Raw genomic sequence first — 20,500 nt, 5'->3', positions numbered from 1 at the left:
TGATCAATACCGGCTCAACACAGCGGGAGAGCATTTGCCCTTAGTATCCTGAACACACATCCAGACTGAGAACACAACAGTTCAGTCGACAGAATACCAATGTTTTGATGTAGGCCAGATCATTTGGTAACACACACGTTTAAAGAAGAGAATTGGAAACATTTCTGAAATATTGACCTATTACCATCTACAGTGCTATGTTTTGAAACACTGCATGGCCTTACCTAAACCTCACTAATGCTAATGACTTTACCTAAACAACACAATGGCAAACAGATGGAGCCGTTTCATCTAAGAAAAAAAAAACAGCATCCAGTCTCTGCTAAAATATTCATCAGTTTGAGTGCAGATCAAAGCAAGTTCTGGGGCAAGAAATTAAACTAAAACAACAACAAAAAGCCTTGGCTTGCTTACGTCTTTCTCCTTGTGTGTGTGGGTCTATATATATATATATATATATATATATATTCAGTATACTTCCTGAATCACAGACAGGTTTGACCTTTGACTCTCATTTGACCTTCTGTTCTCATTGAATAGAAAAAAGATTTGCTGGTCTATATGTCACTGTGGTGCAGCGATTGCTTTTTGACATCCGCAGCTCAGGCTCGAGCGGGATTTATGGTCTGAGCCAATCAGCAAAATACATGTTGACATTTAGGACAGCTCAAAGATTTTAATATCTGAAATGTAAATCATTTGCTTCTCCAAATGCATTGCATACATTTTACATTCAAAGTAATGTAGTCCAGAATAATTACCCTGATTTTATGTAACCAGTATTCAGAGATGCAAACGCATTGCTGTGGTTAAAATACAGCTATCAGCGCTATCCACGCTCATTGACAATTGTCATTGACTCCTTTGTCAAATTGCTGAATCTAATGCATTGCTTTTAGCAATCATCTGAAGAACTTCAAAATTGACTTTCTAAAGTGCTGAATGTCAGATGTTTGTTTTTTTTTCTTCACTCTGAGAGGCTGAGATGATTTAATCAAATCCATGCTGCTGTGACTGAAATCTCAAAAGTGGCACAGGACAAAATACAGGTGAAATGTTTCACCATCTGTAACTCAGTGAATCTTTGAGCTGTGTGTTTTAAACTCTGATATAATATTGCCATGTTTACATGCTACTAAATTTTCGAAATCTATCCCTAATATAAAGAAATGGAAACGGTTATTAATTACTCACCCTCATGTTGTTCCAAATTCGGAAGACCTTTGTTCATCTTCAGAAAACAATTTAAGATATTTTTGATGAAATGGAGAGCTTTATGACCCTACATAGACAGCAACACAACTGACACGTTCAAGGCAGTTAAAGGTAGGTTCAAGTAAGGAAATCATTCAATAATTCAACCATAATCTTATTAGGCAAAGAGAATACTTTTTTTGTGCTGGAACTAAAGACATACAGACCAATCCTTACCACAGTACTTGCATGGATTGTCATATTAGACTTGAAAACCTTTTACATTTTTGTGCAATGAGATTAGAGTAGTAAATATTATAAAGAGCCTACCCAGGTGATTTCTCTTATAAGAAAAACAAACGAACAAAAACAAAGAAGCGAATGGGGGAGAGTGCAAAGGCATTGGTCTGTCTTTATGCTGCCTAGTGAACTGTGATTTCAGAGCCTGGGGCAAAAGAGTCGCTCACAGTCACGGGCTGATGCATGGAGGCCAGTGCAGCGGGGAGCGGAAGGCTTCGGGAAGCTCAGGTGGAGATCTCTCATGTGTGTAATTTGTGGCCTTGATACAGTATTGATGAAACATGGAGGCAGACGAAAATGAGGGTCAGAGGTTAAAGTAGCGGAGATTTAAGTCCAATGAAAGTCCAATGAGTCTCAGCCAGACAGCTTGATGGGATTCAGATTGCAGACAAGGATGAATGCAGTTTCTCTAAGGTTAGTTGGTAAAGGGGTTTGGAGACATTTAAAACAACAAAATTACAGTATTTTTGAACACATATAAAATATTTAGACTCGGCGAAGATATAGCCCTTGTTTATGAAATATACTGTTTAAATGAAAGTGTCAAAACCACTTACTTTTTCACCTTTTTTTTTAATTATTTTTGATATTTGCGTCTGAATATGCCTACTTGCATATGTACTAGGCAAAAAACAGTGTATTAATAATATGTAAAAATTATAGCGTTAAAAAAAAAAGTAGGTGAAAAGCACCTGCATGACTACTTCTGAGCAAAGCAGTCAAACTACTGTTTTAATGACCTAAAAAAGCAACTGAAAAAACCCAGCACTGCACAAGACAAGTAGAGTCATACAAACATTTAACCAATCCACAGAACTAAATATTCTTCTAAACACAAGGACAAACAATAACTGGACTATAAACTCAGCTATAAGTTCCCCATTTTGAATTCTCTGGTCAGGCCCTCAGGTGTACAGGACCGAGAAATTCAATTCAATCACAGCACATCTTTGAATTCCTCGCTTCGAGTGCTTTGAGTTAGCTTTAATCCTTTATGATTCTAGATTACACAGAGGCTTGACATCAAAAGCTTGTGTCAGCCTAATTTGATTACTTTGAAACGTACATGCTGTTACGGAAAACTTCCCCTTATTGTGCGCACTCAACTGTAGCCTGAGAAGAAGGTTAATATAGAGCCTTTTGTATATTAACTAACAGTGGAAGAATAATTACTGAACCTCTATTGAGGGCATGTCAGGAGACAAGCCATGTGCACAGATAACGTTTGCTTCGCTGCACATCACCCTTTGCATTATATGCGTTATTAATAAAAGCAATAGAGAACTTCTTTCATCTTAGGCATATCTTAATCAAAAATTTAATTTGTGCCGTCCCTTATTAAGCATATGTACAGAACATATTTTTAAACAAGTGAATTCTAAATCAAACACTAAAACAATTGTTAAAGTTATTTTCCATTTAAAAGAGAGAGAGAGAGATTATACTATTTCATATACTCATTTCTAGCAATTTTAAGTAAAAAAACAATTCTCGCTATTAACTAGCTGCTTATTAGCATGCCTATTAATAACATATTGGCTGTTTATTATTACTTATAAATCCTTACTCCTGTCTAAAACCTAATACTAACCAATAATACACCTGTAATTAGGTGAAAGTCCATTGTTGTCAATAACGAGAACTGGACGAGAACATACCATAAATAAAATGTAATCATAAATGTGACAAGAAAATAAAATGTATTCATAAATGTGAGCATGATGCCTTTGCAAATGCATAACGCGACTCACATTATATTTACTGCACAAAAGGTGTTTTTTTATTCTTTTTTTTTTTATCTTAGAGAAATATATTTTTCAGGATTATTTGCTGTATTTGTGTTCCCCTCGTCGTTGTTTCCTCCCTCTCGTCATTTTTGTCATCTGGAGTATTCCAGTGCCAGGATGATTACACGAGAGCAGGTGATTTGGGAGTGTGGTCTGTGCTCCGGCGCAGCTGTCGGCAGACATGTTCTTAGCGAGGAGGAACCGAGTCACATGAGATGATGAAAGTGCACTGGGAATTTGGTGGCAACTTCCTGGTGATCAGAATTGGTTTGGGTCAGCGCTGAAAGGACAGGAGCATATGCTGTGCGGAGGGAATAATTAAGTGTGGCATACACCCGGGAGCGGAGATGTGGTTGCCTGTTCATAGTGTCCTTCAGACACGCTTCAGCCCTATAATGGGCCTTCTGGGTAAGCTGCTGAAGGTCAAATACTGCACTGTCAATATGAAGGGTGGCTAAAGCGCTCTGAGATCAGGAACATGCCATGGGTAGGACTATGTTTTAAAGACACTGGCTATATATGGAAAGTTCTTTGCTCTCTGTCGGCTGCAGGAAAATGCTTGACTTGTTTATGACTGTGCCATTTATATGATTTATTTATTTGCATTACTCTTCATTTAGCAGATGCTTTTAATTCCAAAAGTGCATTACAAGGACAGTCCTTTAAAAAGTATTAATTATGCTACATTTCTAAGAATCTGATGCATGCAAGATGGGAATAAAATGGTTAATCATAAATAAATGACTTCAAATAAATCAATTAAAAAAGCTTTGGTCGCACTACATTACATCTTTGCAATCACTTAAAAATGTCCTTGCGTGGCACACAACGTGGTGGACAAACATTTTAGCTATGCAGATTTGCCCTCAGAATAGTTAAAGATTTTCAATGTGAGTTCAAATTTTTCAATGGGTAGAAATGAGCAAACAATCACTGGCTCCAGTCACTGTAAGATACATATGATGAAAGGTACATTTTCATACCAGTTACACTTACTGTCTACTTAATTACCTAGTAAAGAAGCAGTTTAAGGGTACATACACATGAGTTAGGGTTAGGTCTAGGTTCAGAGTAAAGGCTACTGATGCCTAAATGCAGAAAAATCAAACCTGATCCAAACTTTTTAAAATGTAAAAAAAATGCAATGAGTTTTATATGGAAAAAGTTAAGTTAGGTTTCGCATTCTATTAAGTTATGCTATGTTTAAATACAGACTGTTACACTAACATTTAGTGTAATATAGTTATTTAACAGCATTTAATGTTTGTTTTATTATTTTAACAATAGCAAAACATTCACTGCAAATACAAAATAATCCAACATAGTTTTGGCAACAGGCAAAAGAGGTTTATGATTAAATCTGTTTAATTCACAAAACACTTGATTTCATTAAGGGTCCTTGTTACATGTTACACGTACTTACTATAATAACCATTAATTATGCATGCAAGCAACTCTAAACCAAACCCTAATCCTAATCCTAACCCTAACCGTATAGCAAATACATGCAGTTATTTAATATTACTCAAAACAATTGAACAGTAACAAGAACACCTTAAAATAAATGTAACCAACCTCTTTTTAAACAGAATAGCTAGGTGTATACATTGCTCAATACATCCCTCTCATTCCCTCTCTCTTTTTCTCTGCTTGAATGTTAAATACTGTTTTTAAATAACTACATTAATCGAAACTGCATGAGAGCTTTGCAATTATAGTGATTATAAAATGAGAATGATCACCATTTTTCTGTCTGGCAGGCCGGTGTGTGTATATTACTGCCGTCCTGAATATTGTGGCTGATTCTCTTTGTTCCAACAATTCATTAATCTGCCAATAGGATAGTTAAATAAATGATGGCACGCTAATGAATAGCTGTGTTTAGGCCTGTTCTGTTGAAGATGAGAATGCAGATTTTGCTGCGCCGCCAAATGCATCTAAATGCTGAGCGTCATTAATCAGCGTGCCTGTGATTAAGACCTTATAAAAACTAAGTCTTTAATGCAGATTGCATTTCTCAAACTCGCTAACTGGACTAATCTACTAGCTTGTTGCAATGCAGAAAAGAGATTAAAAGGAATTGTTCACCAAGAAAGGCTTTAGAACGAATAAATGATGAGAACGATTTCATTTTTGGTGAACTAGCCTTTTAAAGTAATACATTCCTCTGAGCCCCAACTTCTCATATTTCAGAGGATAAAAATCGCAGAATCTGGTTCTTGTCAATCCAAGACACAAATTGAATGACAATAACTTTAAAGAAGGTCTAGCATGTATCATAGTCTTTGAGCTGGAAATAAGCTGGAATCAGCAGGTTTGGGGGACGTTCATTTGCTTCCCTGGCAAAAGTTTTCGAGACATTTAGAGAAGTTTAAGAGTTTCACCCAAGGTACAGCGCTGTCATTTCATGTATTATTTTCAAAGTGGGAAGGCTAGAATTCACCGTCCTCAGATAACGGGAGCGCTCTGTCCATTCGACGAATGATCCCGGGCCCGCAAATCTATAACACTCACCCTGAACGCTAAGTACAGAGCCACTGTTGATGGTCAGGTCATTTAAAAGATTGCAAAGCCCCACAGTGGCGCTTTATGGAGCCGTAAATCTCCAGAGATCTACATGAGGCAGACCAGGCAGATTGCCCACCTATATTTTAAGGTCCAAGATGAACAGAAGCAATGCATTCTCTTTAGTGTGCTTTAAAGCCATCATACTCAAAGGTGTCTTTGCTACAGTTACTCACACTTCTCTTCTCTTTGGTGTGATGATGACAGGATTTCTTCATAATGGCTCATGGTTCAAACGGACCTCAATCGCTTGCCTTCCCCTCACACTCCCTCTCTCTCTCTCTCTCTCTCTCTCTCTCTCTCTCTCTCTCTCGAATTCTAGCCAGTATGGTCCTAAAACCAAAGAATTATCCTCTGCTACCACACACAAACACACCTAAAAATAGGCCGTGGCTCAGTGCGGCAATTATTTATCGGGTCAGTCCGGTGGGGGCCAGCTTGCAGCGACACCCGGATATTAGAGCACGGACCCTGGACCGCATCCACAGCGGAGAAGAGCATTTTACAGCTAACAAGCCCTTTGGGAGAAGAGAGCAAGCATTGATTAAGCGAATACTGCTGCTGCTTTTGGTCATTATATTGTGTTCGATAAAATATAGCAGGACTTGGCTCTGGCGGAGCCCGCTCACCGGCGAGGTGCTGAGACAGCAGAGCAGCTAGTCTCCGCTACTTTTCATCTCCGTCTCAGTCAGCAGCAAGGTCTTCTGGGAAAATGACATTTTTGCTAAATCAACTCATGAACCAAACTCAAATCGCTATATTAGCGATCTGTTTAATTAAACAGATAAAGAGCTGACAAAGACATTGTGTTGTGCTTCACGGTCATTTTTTTTTTAACTGAGAGATATAGTGTGTTTATAAATTAGGGCTGTAAGATGAATGCATAATTTAGTGAGATGAATGCATATTTGTTGATAATTAATTAACAAATTGCATGATTACTATTATTAATATGAGCAGTAGTAAGTAGTAATAAAAATAACAAAATATATTAGTATAATATTTATTGCTATTATTACGATCATTATTTATTAATTATTCAAAGAATTTAATGCAATTATGGAATATTTAAATATTTGTTTAAATCAACAAGAATAATAAATTGTATTGAGTAATACTACTACTACTACTACTACTACTACTACTACTACTACTAATAATAATAATAATAATAATAATAATAATAATAATAATAATAATAAAAATACCCAAACAAATAATTTTTAAATAGTTTTTTTATTTTGTTAATTAATTTTTGTTAAATTTGTGTTAAATTGAATATAATAATTTTACATAATAATAAGAAGAAGAACAAAATGATATACATATGTATGTATAGTTTTTTTTTATTTTTGGCATTTTAATTGTAAATTATAAGTTAAATTAATATTAATTGTACATGATGATCATGATAACAACAACAACAATAATAATAATAATAATATTATTATTATTACTAACGCAATATAAGAATGCTGTGAAGTCAGACAGAAAATATGACGTAATTAAATAAAATTAAAATGCATAATTAACTGACAGCAGTTGTTTAAAAGTGCCATATTTACCAAGTCCATGAAAAACACAGAGAGAAATGATGAAAGTGTTCAGTCAGTGATCACGGGATTGTAACGTTTATCAGGTAGGCAGGTGGAGGGGGTGTTCTAGGTCAGCAGAGCTACTAGGTGGTGGTCAGACAGCGAATGTCAGGCCATTACAGTGATTAGCCGAGACCCACGAGTGTCATCTGACAGGCCCTGCTAATGAAGCATGAAGACAGGCTGAGCAAGATGACAGGACAGGCCTCCATAGCCTGACAGTCCAACCTAAAACAGACAGCTCAGCAATCAACCAGGCCAACATATATGTCCCTTCACTTCTCTCTCTCTCATGGGCTCTGACCCAGTGGAAACTTATCATTGTGCTCTTGGGTTTAGGTTTTGTTTTAAAACTTTGTAGCACTGGCGACATTTCAGGAGTCAGCGATCAATCCTGATCTGTCTTCTTCGCAAAGAGATGTTCAAACACAGCACAGCATACAGAGCCTAAACACAGGAACATGTACAAACATACTGGTTTGTCAAAATGTGTCATGAAATATTGTATAATTAGAGTGATGAGCTACATAACTAATACAAGAGTAGAGCAATGATGTACCTCTATCTGTCTTAATTAAAAAAAAAAAAAAGCACACAATTAGAGAAACAGGAGTGTCCCCCAAAATAAGTGTAAAATGTATAAAATGTATGTTTTTTGAGTTTTGAGTTTGTTCACTCAACCCAAGTCACAGAGTAAAGTCATATGTGCCTTTTTCGATCAGCTCACACACTTCATTATCTTGAACATTGATGTAACTGATTTTTTTCTGTTCTTTGGAGGAAGTTGGGGTTTTTTTTTGTTGTTTGTTCTTTTCTAATCACAAGCTTTAATGGATTGGGAGGTTTAGGTACACAACATTGTTTTTGTTAGTAAGACACCTCACAAGACTAAGGTATCCAGGTTGAACACAGTCTAGGCCTTAAAACTAGACACACTAACCTCAAGACCGGTGACACCCAACAAACTTTAAAAAAGATTAGCTCTTTACATTAAAGTACAACAAATAACTAACAATAATGATAAAACAACCAAAAAAAAGTTTAAATGAAGCCAGCAAAACAATAATCCTTTAACAGTTGCCGCATAATGTATTCATGCTGCGATGCATGCTGGGAACTCACAAAGCCTTAACATTTCAACATGAAACTCTGTTCAGAAAACTATTTTTTTTTTTGACTAGTTGGGACGAGAAGGGTTTTTATGTTTTTTTTTAGTATTTGTTTATATAATTTTTTACCTCAGATACACCTGTTTTCTGTTCTGAGCTTCTTTACAACATCAGTGTTCTGACACACAGATATCTGTCTAGAAACAGATTTTTTTCGTTCCATAGATATGCTTAAATGTGATAATCAGATGAAACAGTTGCAGTTCATAAAGTTTTACTGTTGTAGTGTAAAACACGTGTCAAAGCAGTAGTGTGTGTGAAGAGATGGAAGACCACCAGCAGCGATTTAGTTGGCAATAGGAAACAATATACACAAAACAAAATGGGAATTTTAAGCATTTGTGAACAGCTGATACAAAACACTGCTGAACTACTACTGAGACTCACACTGACGTCCTGTTGTATACTAATACAAATGATTTACTTACACAGATAGAGATACGGATAATGGTATTACCGCGCACCCTTGGTTATGACCCACCTTGAGTGCCCTTCGCCATAATAGCGGTTCCTTTCGGACACGGGGAGCAGCTGAGGACTTTTACATGTTGCAGTGATGGATTAAATTATATATGTTTTAGATGCAGATTTGAATGATTATCTTGTAATGCAGGGAGATGGAGCTGAAATTGTCCTAGCCTTTGTAACAGACATGTGAAGGTAATTCATGCAAAATCTCATTGCACCTTTATTTAGGAGTCAGACACCCAAATTACTTATGAATAGCCCATCTAGAGAGAGCAAACGTCTCAAGCTGACAGCCTCATGAATAACCCAAATGAAAATGGAGCCAACTATTCGTGACCTTTGCTGTCCTGGAAAACATGGCACTATTTGCGAGCCGACGGCATTTCATCTTTTCAAACTATGTAAAATGCATTTCGGTGAGCCAATTAAAAAATGTATTTTTTATGAGGAGATGCACAAAGTGATTTCTTTCTGTTTTGTTTCTTTATCTTTTGAACGATTGCACCTGTGTTTGCTTTTGAAATGTTTTGATATTGCTTGTGAGTAGTGTAAAGTCTTTCATCTTCTTTACTGGTGTTTAGACATCGCTAAACTGCCTTTTCTCATGCGTAATGATCGATGACCTATTTGCTTTCCTTTGTTTTGAATAAGTAATATCATTGGCTTGAGATGCAGACATTAGCTTTATTCTTGAATAATCAAATGCATTTCTTTAGCTTTTCATTACATTTTCATTACCTCAAACCCATTTCTTTAAACCTAGAATATATTAGACAGAAACAAGGATAATTTGTCATTGAATATTCTCCTAATTAAAAGTGATTTAAATATACTGAAGCTTTGACATAATATGAAGTTGAAGATATAATACACAATGATAGTTACAGTGACCAAAATATAAACAAAAAATGATGAAAGTAGTTTAGATTTATGATTACTTTCTATAGTTTTCAGAATGCATACGATAACTTTAAGTAAGAAGACTATAGCCATGTGTCCCAGATAGCAACCAGTTAACTGGTGAAGTCTTCTGTCTTCTGTCTTCTGGCTTTTCAAATCATCCTTTTTTATAATGTTGGCTCATGTGGTTTATGTTTCAGGCTTCAGAAATGTGGCTAGCTAAACATCCCTAGCTTTTGCAGTGCATTGCAGGATTTTTCAGGCATTGAACATCAGTTCACCAGGAGGATTTCACAATTGAGGCACCCCTTAAAGTGCCCTGACTGCCGAACTAGGAAGTTTGCTTGAAATGCACACATTGTTTTAGAACTTGTGGAATATAATGTAGGCTTACAAGTCATGTGGGCTGCATTAACTAAAGTATATTTTATTAAATAGAAATAAAAAAGTATACAGTTTTGAAAGACGAGAAGGTGAATAACGAACTTTTTAGATAAACTAAAATATCTCTTCATATCAATACACGCTTCGTGACATATCTATTGTATAAACATGTAAGTGGTCCCTCGTGATAGTTCTGGAAGGAATCGTAATTAGAATTTTTTTTTACATTAAATGTGTTTATAGCATATCAGTTCCGATGTCGGTCTGCCATTAAACTACAACACTTGAAACTGAGGGTGTAACTAGTCAGAGGGCAAATACCCTCTTAAAATAAATGTCCTTTTACATCCTTGAAATCCCTCTCACAATCCCTCAGACAAAGAGTCTTCTTTGTAGGCAAAGAGATGAACTTACAACTCTCTAAAGTACTGGCAGAAAATCAAAAGCACTTGTTAGGATTCTTGTGAGCGGATACTTGAGCAGACTCGCACTGGAGCGGAGGTGAAGGAGAGAGAGAGAGAGAGAGAGAGAGAGAGAGGACAAGAGTAGAGGGAGACGATGAGAGGCATTCATGTTGATGTATGACAGTCCCAGAGAGCAAATTCTACACCTTGGAGGCACTGGGAAATGTCCAGGTCAAACAGCATCCCAGGAATTCTGGGATTCAAGAAAGATGGAATCATAATGAAACGAACAGTTTTACAGCATTTGAAACTCTACAACCATTTATCATTAATAGCTGTTATTCTTTTTTTTTACATTTCATTTCATATTGTAATAATTTACTACCCACTCTCTGAAATAAAGGTACAAAAATCATTTACCTTTTCAAAAGGTACATGTACATGTATACTTTACAATATGTATACTTTAAGTACTAATATATACGTTTAGGTATAATGGACCCTTTAGGTAGAAACATGAAAATGTACTCATGTATCATTTTTGAGAGTGCAGGGTGTGATTTATGAACAAACAATAATAATCAAATAATTACCACTAATAGTGTAATAAGTCCATTATTGATTTTTTGTATTTTTAATGATATAAAATATACCTACAGCATGAATTAATGTTAATGAATTAAACATATTGTAAAGCACTCCCAAACTATGACCATTAACTTTTCTTAAATTTGAATCTGATTGTATTTATTAGGATCAACCCTCAATGTATCACAATCATAACATGACAACAAAGAAAGCAAAACAAAACACAAATTAACATTACATCCATAAACAATACCAAACAACAAAACGTTAAATAAATCAACATTAATTAAAGGGAGGGGGGGGCACCACAACATTGAAATAATAACTAGTAGCGAATAAGAAAATAATACGGTAAGAAACAGTGTATCCAATCATAATATCAAAAAAAGAAAAATCAATAACATCTTCAAAAAAACATGTACAATCCAATTTACTTGTAATAAAAGCGAGACAAAGCTACATTTTCAGCATTTTTTTTAGATTGGCAGTTAATGACTTGCCATCAGACATGTGCTTGCACAGACATTAGTATAAAAACATCTTTTCCCACATTCACATTGAAATCCTCTAATTAATTCTCTTAATTCATTGAAGAGGAAGAAAAAAAAAATACCATCTGCAGCAGCCCCAAAGGCAAATGATAATTCAGAGAGAGAAAAAAAAGGACAGAAAAAAGGGCATAGAAATAAGACGCAACTAAACACTCCATGAAAATCAAGAAATAAATAAATATTGTCCTAAAGGCTGCTCGTACCACATCACCGCATAGCTCTAAAGTTTTATTTTAAGTCTTCTCCTCAGTTGGGGAGCATTTGGGGTACACTCTCTCCCTGGGCATTAAAAATTAATTTCTTCTATTTGGAATAGAATAGAGATAAAAAAATAAAAAAAGAAAAGAGTAAAGCATCAACTTTGTGACTTTTTGGCTGTTTTGTTGCCTTGATTCTTATTAATGTTACTGTCCTCGTGATGCACGAGGCAAAAAAGGCTTCGCATCTGCAAGGAAAGGGCTTTTCTTTCTGTTTTGTAGAGGTGCATCCCTCAGGCGGCTCATTATTTTTGCGAATTGTAAATCAAAAATTTCTTCCGCTTCATTTGAAGTAATGCCTACTCTTTTTACTACAGAGCACAGCACAGAGGAGCGTGGTTGAATCTGACATGTTTGCTAGGTATGTATACACTGGTATCAATGCAAATGCGAAATGCATATATCAAAACGCTGCTGTTCGGCGGCGATGAGATAACGTGTTTATTTGCTCTCGTGCGAGGCGAGAGCTGATTCAATGCGGAATCGGGGTCAAAACATAAAACTAAGCTTTATAGTCGAGCCCTATTATTAGACTAGATGGTGCGTATCATGAATATTGCATCATCAAGACTCCCGTCTGCTCAAACACTTCAAATCATTAATGATGAATCGCATACTCTCGAACGTTGCGCATGCATTGTATTCCCTGAATCTGCATAACGCAAATATGCACGCAACACCGCCGCCGAAATCATCTGAAAACAAAACACTAGCGCACGGAAAGTGGTCTTCAGCTTTTCTCTCCGACCAGCCTCCTTCAGACTATGTTTGCATCAAGTCTGCTCGGGGTCTTAGCTGGGAGCTCAGAGAGGAGCTGGCAGTGAAAAAGCTGTGTGCGGATTTTGTGAGGATTTTTTTTTTTTTGTCGCCGCTTCTCGCTGAGCTCTTTCCCGAGCGCCACGCATTGATTCCGAGCGACAGGTTCGCTCTGGATCCGCCGCAACATGTGACCCTCGCTCTCCTGGGAGGTGAAGAACACAGACCTTTTATCCCCGAGGAGGGAAAGAGAAAGATTCACCGTAAGGGCTGAACCTGATCAACACCTCGGAGGTCTCGGAGCTGGGAGACGTAAAGGAATCTTAAGATACAACAGTATATCTCTGAGGCTTTGTACCTTCGATTTAACAGCTCCAAAAAACAGGCCTGCCTTCCTACGCCAAAACAGTCTGGAGCATTTGTTAAATTTGTAAAGGAAGCAATACAATACGTAATGAGACAATTAGAGAATTGAAAACTTGTGTTCTGTGCAGGAAAGCAATGTTTTTGTCGAAAATGTACGCCTGGTACAAAGGTTAAAGTGACGCATTAAAACTCAGTCATCATTTGCTTAATCTAGTGTCATATCATGTTCCTTTTTCTGCAGAACAAAACTGCTATCCATAAAGTGAACGGCAACTGAAGTTTAAGATAAGAGAGCTCAAAAAGTGCCTTGCTCAAGTTGGCAAAGTGTCATTCAGAGTTGCAGGAACTATCTACTCGCAAAATCCCATGAGCTTTGATAACTTGAAACCACTTGACACTACCATTGAAAATTTGGGTTTAAGTAAAAAGTTTGAATGTATTTGGCTGAAGTCTTTTATGCGTACCGAGACAAAAACATAAATAATGTGAAATAGTATTAGATTGTAATGTAGTTGTTTTCTATTTCATTAGAAATGTATTCTACTGATGCAAAGCTGATATTTCAGCATCTCTACTCCAGTCTTCAGCGTCGCATGATCCTTCAGAAATCGCTGTAATATGCCGAGTTGCTGCTTATTTCACATTTCTTATTATCGTCGATGTTTAAAACACCTACAGTTGCTTTATTTAATTTTACTTTCCCCCTGGACAACTTTGACCAATTTACACGATTTTTGCTAAAGTTTTGATATTTTACTAGTTGCCATTTTGTATGACCTATACCTAACTATACAGAACGAAATATACTGTGTTGACTGAACTTAATACTTAATACATCAGTACATCGTGCTTTGGGAAACACACCAAAGGAACCATATCAAATCCTCCCTAGTTCATCTGGCTTTCATTGTTCGCACTGTGCCTAGAGTTATATGAACTCTCATCACATGTGGGATATTACAGTTTACCAGAGTCATCTATGATGAATGAGGTTAAGCGGTCAGGGTCATTTGTGCTCAAGGTTTATCGCTTTCAGGTCCCAGAAATTGGCCTTTGCATTTGTGTGTGGGTGATCGCTTTGCACCCCAGTCCACTAACCTTTATGACCTCACGTTTAGCTCTCATCTGCTCATTTACCACATCCTGATGTGCGTCTGACAGCATTCAGCATCATGTGGGCTTCTGAGGATCTCTCCACCGCACTCGGCCACACAAATCAAGGTAATATCACAAGTCATTCATAATATAATATAGCATTTATAACAAACAAACGGAAAACAAAAACTCGAACACAAACACCCTCTTACATCCACAATAAAAAAAGTTAATAAATAAATACAATTCAACGCCAAGGTCGTGTGTTGGATTCCCAATATTATGCCAGAACTAAAATAATGTAAAATGTTAATACAATGAATGCAACGCGAGTCGCTTTGGTTAAAAGCCTCTGAAAAAGCACATCAAAGAAGAATGTTTTCTATGTTGCATTAAGGCCTCGCTGCTCCATGATTTTACATTTATATTCACAGAGTTCCTTCCTGGAACGAGTCCAGCATTCGCGCGCAGCGCACCTGCGCATAAGCGTTTCTTATCAGATCCTATTCAGGCAAATCACTCTACATCTCTGCGTTCGGCTGACGGTTCGGGACCCAATTAAATGAAGCCGTAATGCAGTGTTTATGGATAGCGTCGGTGCCTGCACTGCCAGCGGTATGAATGGCACAACGACAGTCTTAAAGAAGTGTTGATTAGCAATGACAGCCCTGAATAAGTAATTAGCTTCTCCGGCAGCTTTCTCAATAGACGTCTCACGCTTCAAATGTGATTCTCTGATGCCTCTGCTGGTATTTTTAGTCCGAGACATTGGGTGGGAGGACTGCGCAGCAGTGATTAATGGACACGTTTTCATCTATTGTAGTACAACATGTGAACATCCCCATGCTTTTCGCGTACTTCATTCATGTGCGCATGCGGACCTCTGGGGTACAGTAAATAAAATAAAGACACCCCGTTTCATACGATGTGCGTTGTACGGAGGCTAGCAGAAATCAAACTACCACCAGATAAAAGAACAACCCAAAAAGCCCAATTACTAAAATGGCTGATATTGGTGCATTAAGCTGCTAAATGTGAGCGAAGGGAATCCTGCAGGCTGAGCGTGTTCAGAGCACGACATCACCACCTACAGCATGCGCTACTGTACATGTTCATGTCACAAAGACACGCGAGAGACGGGATAAAAGAGGGTGAAACAAAAAAGGGAGATGGAGAAAGGATAGAGAAGGGATGGTGCCGTGATGTATGAAGAGAGGAAAATAACATGATAGAGGAAGCGAGGGGGGAAAGGACGGGGAAAGAGATGCTGAACAGAGGTTTGCGGGAGACGGAGGGAGGAAGGGAGGGAGTAGCTTCACCTGCTGCTGCTGCATTGTGCTGCAGTGTGGTCCGGTCTAACTGTGACTATAGGACTTCACTGCACCTGTGGAACAGTGTGTGGTGCTGCTCCCTACAGGACATCGAGGGAACCGCATCCTCAGCTCTCCGGCTCTCCGTTAACAGCAGCGAGGCAAAGCACTGCGTCTGCTTTCCAAACTGCACGTGCGAGAAATTGAATCACATACAAATGGTTTGTTTTTTTTATTTACTAAATAATGATTATGATAACTGGAAATATCTACAAATATGAGAGAGACCTGAAACATTGGCGCCTTGTATTTTAGAAGTGCCATATTAAATCTGTTTGTGGACAAACAACAACACAAAAATTAACTGTAAATTAATTTATTTATTTTAAGTATTTTATAGATTATATTTGATCATACAGTGGTATCCAAAATTGTTAGAACACTTAGTATATTTAAATGATTTCAGTTGCTTTTGTTGAATTGGCCGTTACAATAGACACAAAACGAACTTGCTAGAACTACCTGCAACAGAAGGAATCTACAGGAACATTGAAAATGATGGACTGGCCCCCTCAAAGTCTGGACCACAACCCCATCGAGCAAATTTGGGCAAAAGTAAATCTATTGTACATTTAAAGGAAAATCCTTTGACTTCAGTTGCAGAAGGCATGGGATAACATTAGTGTTGAAGTTCTCAGGAAATATATTGACACTACTCCAGAGAGATGTGCTGCTGTAATTGCTTCAAAGGGTGGACATATCAATTATTAAAGTTAAAAGTAAAATAAAAACAGTACGACTCGCTTCATCTGATATTTGTTGTCCTCAATGCAACCATCTGTATGATTCATGAACATTATGAAATAAAATCAAGTCAATATTTTCAGATCTGTCAGGTGTTTTAACAGTTTTTCCACCACTGTATATTATAATAATAAGAAGATGATATATTATAAGAGTTACACACATCTTAAATCATAATCAGAATTACTTTTTGACAGTAGCCATCTCTCACGAATCCCTGCTTGACCCTATTAATCCTTTTTGATCTCTTATCCACATCAGTGATTTTCCCTGAGCGAGTCTCACAATTCCTTGGCCATACAGCCACACTGCAGTATAATTCTGCAATGATCTGTGACATCAATCATATCGGGCTGCTCCTTTTGCAACCCCTTCCTGACTCTCATCCAGCACTGGTTGCCAAGTGAGGAGCCAATGCATTAGTCCAGGCCCCTGTCATTAATTCTCCATGCCAGGTCTGCAGGCACTCTTTCAGATTGCCACCACTGAGCCTGCCTTGCATCGGCAAAACATTTCAGAAGAAGCAGGTTTGTCTTCTCCTTTGCCGAAAAAATGAATACACAGAGATAGATATATAGAACGTGAGAGAAAGAGAGAGAGAGAGGGGGAGAGAGCAAACAGCCAAAATAGTACCACGCTGCATTTGGTGCTAGTTTTAGAGTGACTACTCAAAGCCCTAACTTTGACACAATGAGATCATCTAAGCTGCCGAGAAGGAATACATTAAACATTCTAGGCCAACAGCTCTGGGAACAAACACCAGATCATGGGGCTGAGCTACTGTGGGGAAAAAAAAAATTGGTTCTGCTTGGAAGTCCACCATCTCGCTCACTGAGCCAATCACCTGAGCTGTGAATGCCATGTGACTGATTAGAGCTGTAAAAAATCTAAATCACATTGAATAATAAAATTAATTAAAAATCAAATAAATTAAAAGAATAAAAATGACCTGGTAAAATTACAATATCATATCATATCATATAATAATAAATTTGTTATTTTGTTTCTGACAAAAAAAACAAAAACATGGCAAGTTTTTGAATCATTCACCTGTGCTATGAATGCCATGTGACTGATGGCCTTCATAGCTAAAATAGAAATTATACAGGGTTTCATCTTGTAATTGTACACTACTGACACTATTCTCCTATTTGACACTGATACTTTGATAGAATCTGTATTAAAATTGTATTAAACTGCTAAAAGTGCTATAGAAATAAAGGAGATTTGACTTAATAAAATGCAAAAGCGAATCGTCAAAACAATGAAAGACTAAGTCAAATATCGATGAGAACATGTAAGAAAAGTGAACTAAGCGCCTCATTCACCTGTGACTTTGCTGGAGAAAGCTGTGGTGTGAACTGCATGTGGGATTGAGGAGGGTGCGAGTGTTAACGGACGGAGATGATGGGTTGCGGTGAGGACTGGCAAGGACTACAGGATGCTGTAGTCCTTGCCAGTCCTCACCGCAACCCATCATCTCCGTCCTGTGGTGTTGGAGAGAGAAGCGACGGTGAGTGATTGTGAGGACACTGTTTGACTCATCACCTGAAGCCTTCAGACAAGCGTCCGTAGCACCCCTTGTAAAGCGTACAGTGACTCATTGGCCGTTTAGTTTTGTTTCTCTACAGAGGCGCAGTGCTGTCAGATCATCAAAATGTCCCTTCACTGACCCCAAACACAGGATGAAAGAAATCACAATGATTTAAAACAATGCTGCTGGAAGGTCGGCGAATATTAAGTGGAATCCAGGAAAAAACAAGCCAATTTCAGGAAATGCGTTAGTGTCGTTACATGATGTATTGTATGCAAATAGCAACACTGGGGAGAAATAATAGCGAGTTCAGCCATTTTTCTTGGCATTGCTCTATATAACAAGACTGTGCCATTGTATTGAAGCATGATGGCTTTTAAGGAAATTATGAGGTGCTTAGATTATTTCAGAATAGCAATTCATCTAATATTAGCAGCAAAGAGATCAGTGCCAGGCTTAATCAGGAGCTCTACCTCTCATATCATTCAGGAAAATGGCCCCCTACTCTGCCACTAATGCCCTATTACTCAGCAGTTTCAAGAAACAACATTATCATATGCAGTTTAAGTTTTTTTCAGTTTTATTTATTTTAAAAAAAGACTACATTATTGTGAGTGTTGAGCTGGCACTGCTAAATATGGTGTCCAAAATGCATTTAAAATACTAGAAATATGCATTTCGAACATAAAATAGTCTATGCTATAGTCTATCATGCACAAAGTGGTTTAAATCAGCATCTAACCTGCTTAACTTATCTTCTAATCTAGTAAAATATGTTCATATTTAATCACAATTTGAATAGTAGTTTATATGTGTCTAAAACTAGAAACATTTTATAATACACTTAACAAAACTGAAATGACAAACTGATTTTAAATGGTTTTAGAACACATGTTGAATGGTTTATAAAAGAGAAAAAATACTTTCATAGAATTTTTTTTCCCCTTGTCAAATCTATTTTCAAATACTAGACGGGGTTAGTTTTGTGCCAAAGAATCATATTTCATGTCAAACGTCTCATTACCATTTTTTGCTGTGTCTCTGATCCTTAGAAATAAGCATGCTGTTTTTTGCTGATGTCTCTTATTTGTAAATGCCCTATTTGCATGTGAAATGATCAACAGCACTTACTTGTGGGCTAAAGTCCAATGTATTCCTCACCCTTTAATAACAGCCTCTTTGCAAAGCCTACATCACATTCTGATCCTCATATCCAGAAAAAAAAAAACATTTATCCTGAAATGTCTCACATAAGCTGACTGTTCTGACTTCTAGATATGGCATTTCTAGGCATTTGGCTGGTTTCTACTTTATAGCTTTGCACAAAACCATAGATGAACATTTTCTGTCTAAATAGTCCAATAAAGAACCTTTAACATCTGAAGAACACTCTGTTATACCCCTTTGGGATAGTCTTTATTAAAAGAAGCCACGTCCATGATATTCTGATCCCTAGATATGATTCTTTTCAGTTCAAATGTATGGGATTTCATCACTATTTCCAACCACTAAATATGAACCTACCAATTCACTTTAATAAGCTTTACAATCTGCATAAAGATCTGAATACTTTTGTCAGACAACCTATGTGATAAAATAAAAACCCACTCCATAAAATATCCTAGCCATACCACACTGTTCTCATTTGCTGTGTTGCAGAGAGAGAAGAATAATGTGCACTATCAGAAAAGGCACTGTCAACATAATAAACTGTATACACATTTTCCTCATTTCAATCAGAAAGGTCTATCTCCCTAAGACCTGTGATAAATCCTGGTAATAGGATACAGCATGAATGGAAATATGATTAGAATAGCTTGGAGAAGAGATCCGTTTAATAACATATTAACTTGTCACTCGTACCATCAAATGATGTCAGCTTATGTTCCCCAGCTGAATGCATGTGGCGTTAGTGCATCAGTGACTAAGTAGGACACTACAAAATGCTCCTTCCTCATCCATCTCTTTCAGAAGGAGCATCAAGCCCTTAGATTTATGTGCACATGATCAAATAAGAAGCTCTATTTTAGGGATGTTCTCTGGAGATCCTAAAAATCCTTCCAATGAAAAGGTCATTTGTTGATGATGGCCTGTAAAGAGTCGTTTTATATCACTGTCCCTCTTGAATGGGTTTTCTCTTCAGACGTCGCAATTCAAGCACGTCGTTTGTGAACAGAGCGGCAAAAAGCTGTTGGGAATTGCCGATTTGCATCTGTGAGGCAAAAGCCAGGCGCAGTAAAAAGAAAGAGGGAAAGTGTTTGAACTGGGAAGTGGAAAGAATGAATGAAAATGGAAGTATCTTATTGTGTTTACTCATGTACGAAGTCTTTCTGCTGTCTGACCTCTAATGTGCACAAAAATTAATGGTATCCAGAGAGTTCGAATGAAATATAAATATGCATTTAATTATCCCCTCTTTACATGAGAGGTCTTACATTTCGCACAGTTTTTAAAAAAAAAACATGCTCATGAA

Source organism: Puntigrus tetrazona, chromosome 3, assembly GCF_018831695.1.
Source record: "Puntigrus tetrazona isolate hp1 chromosome 3, ASM1883169v1, whole genome shotgun sequence".
Lineage (NCBI taxonomy): Eukaryota > Metazoa > Chordata > Actinopteri > Cypriniformes > Cyprinidae > Puntigrus > Puntigrus tetrazona.
Note: the sequence above shows the minus strand (reverse complement) of the source record.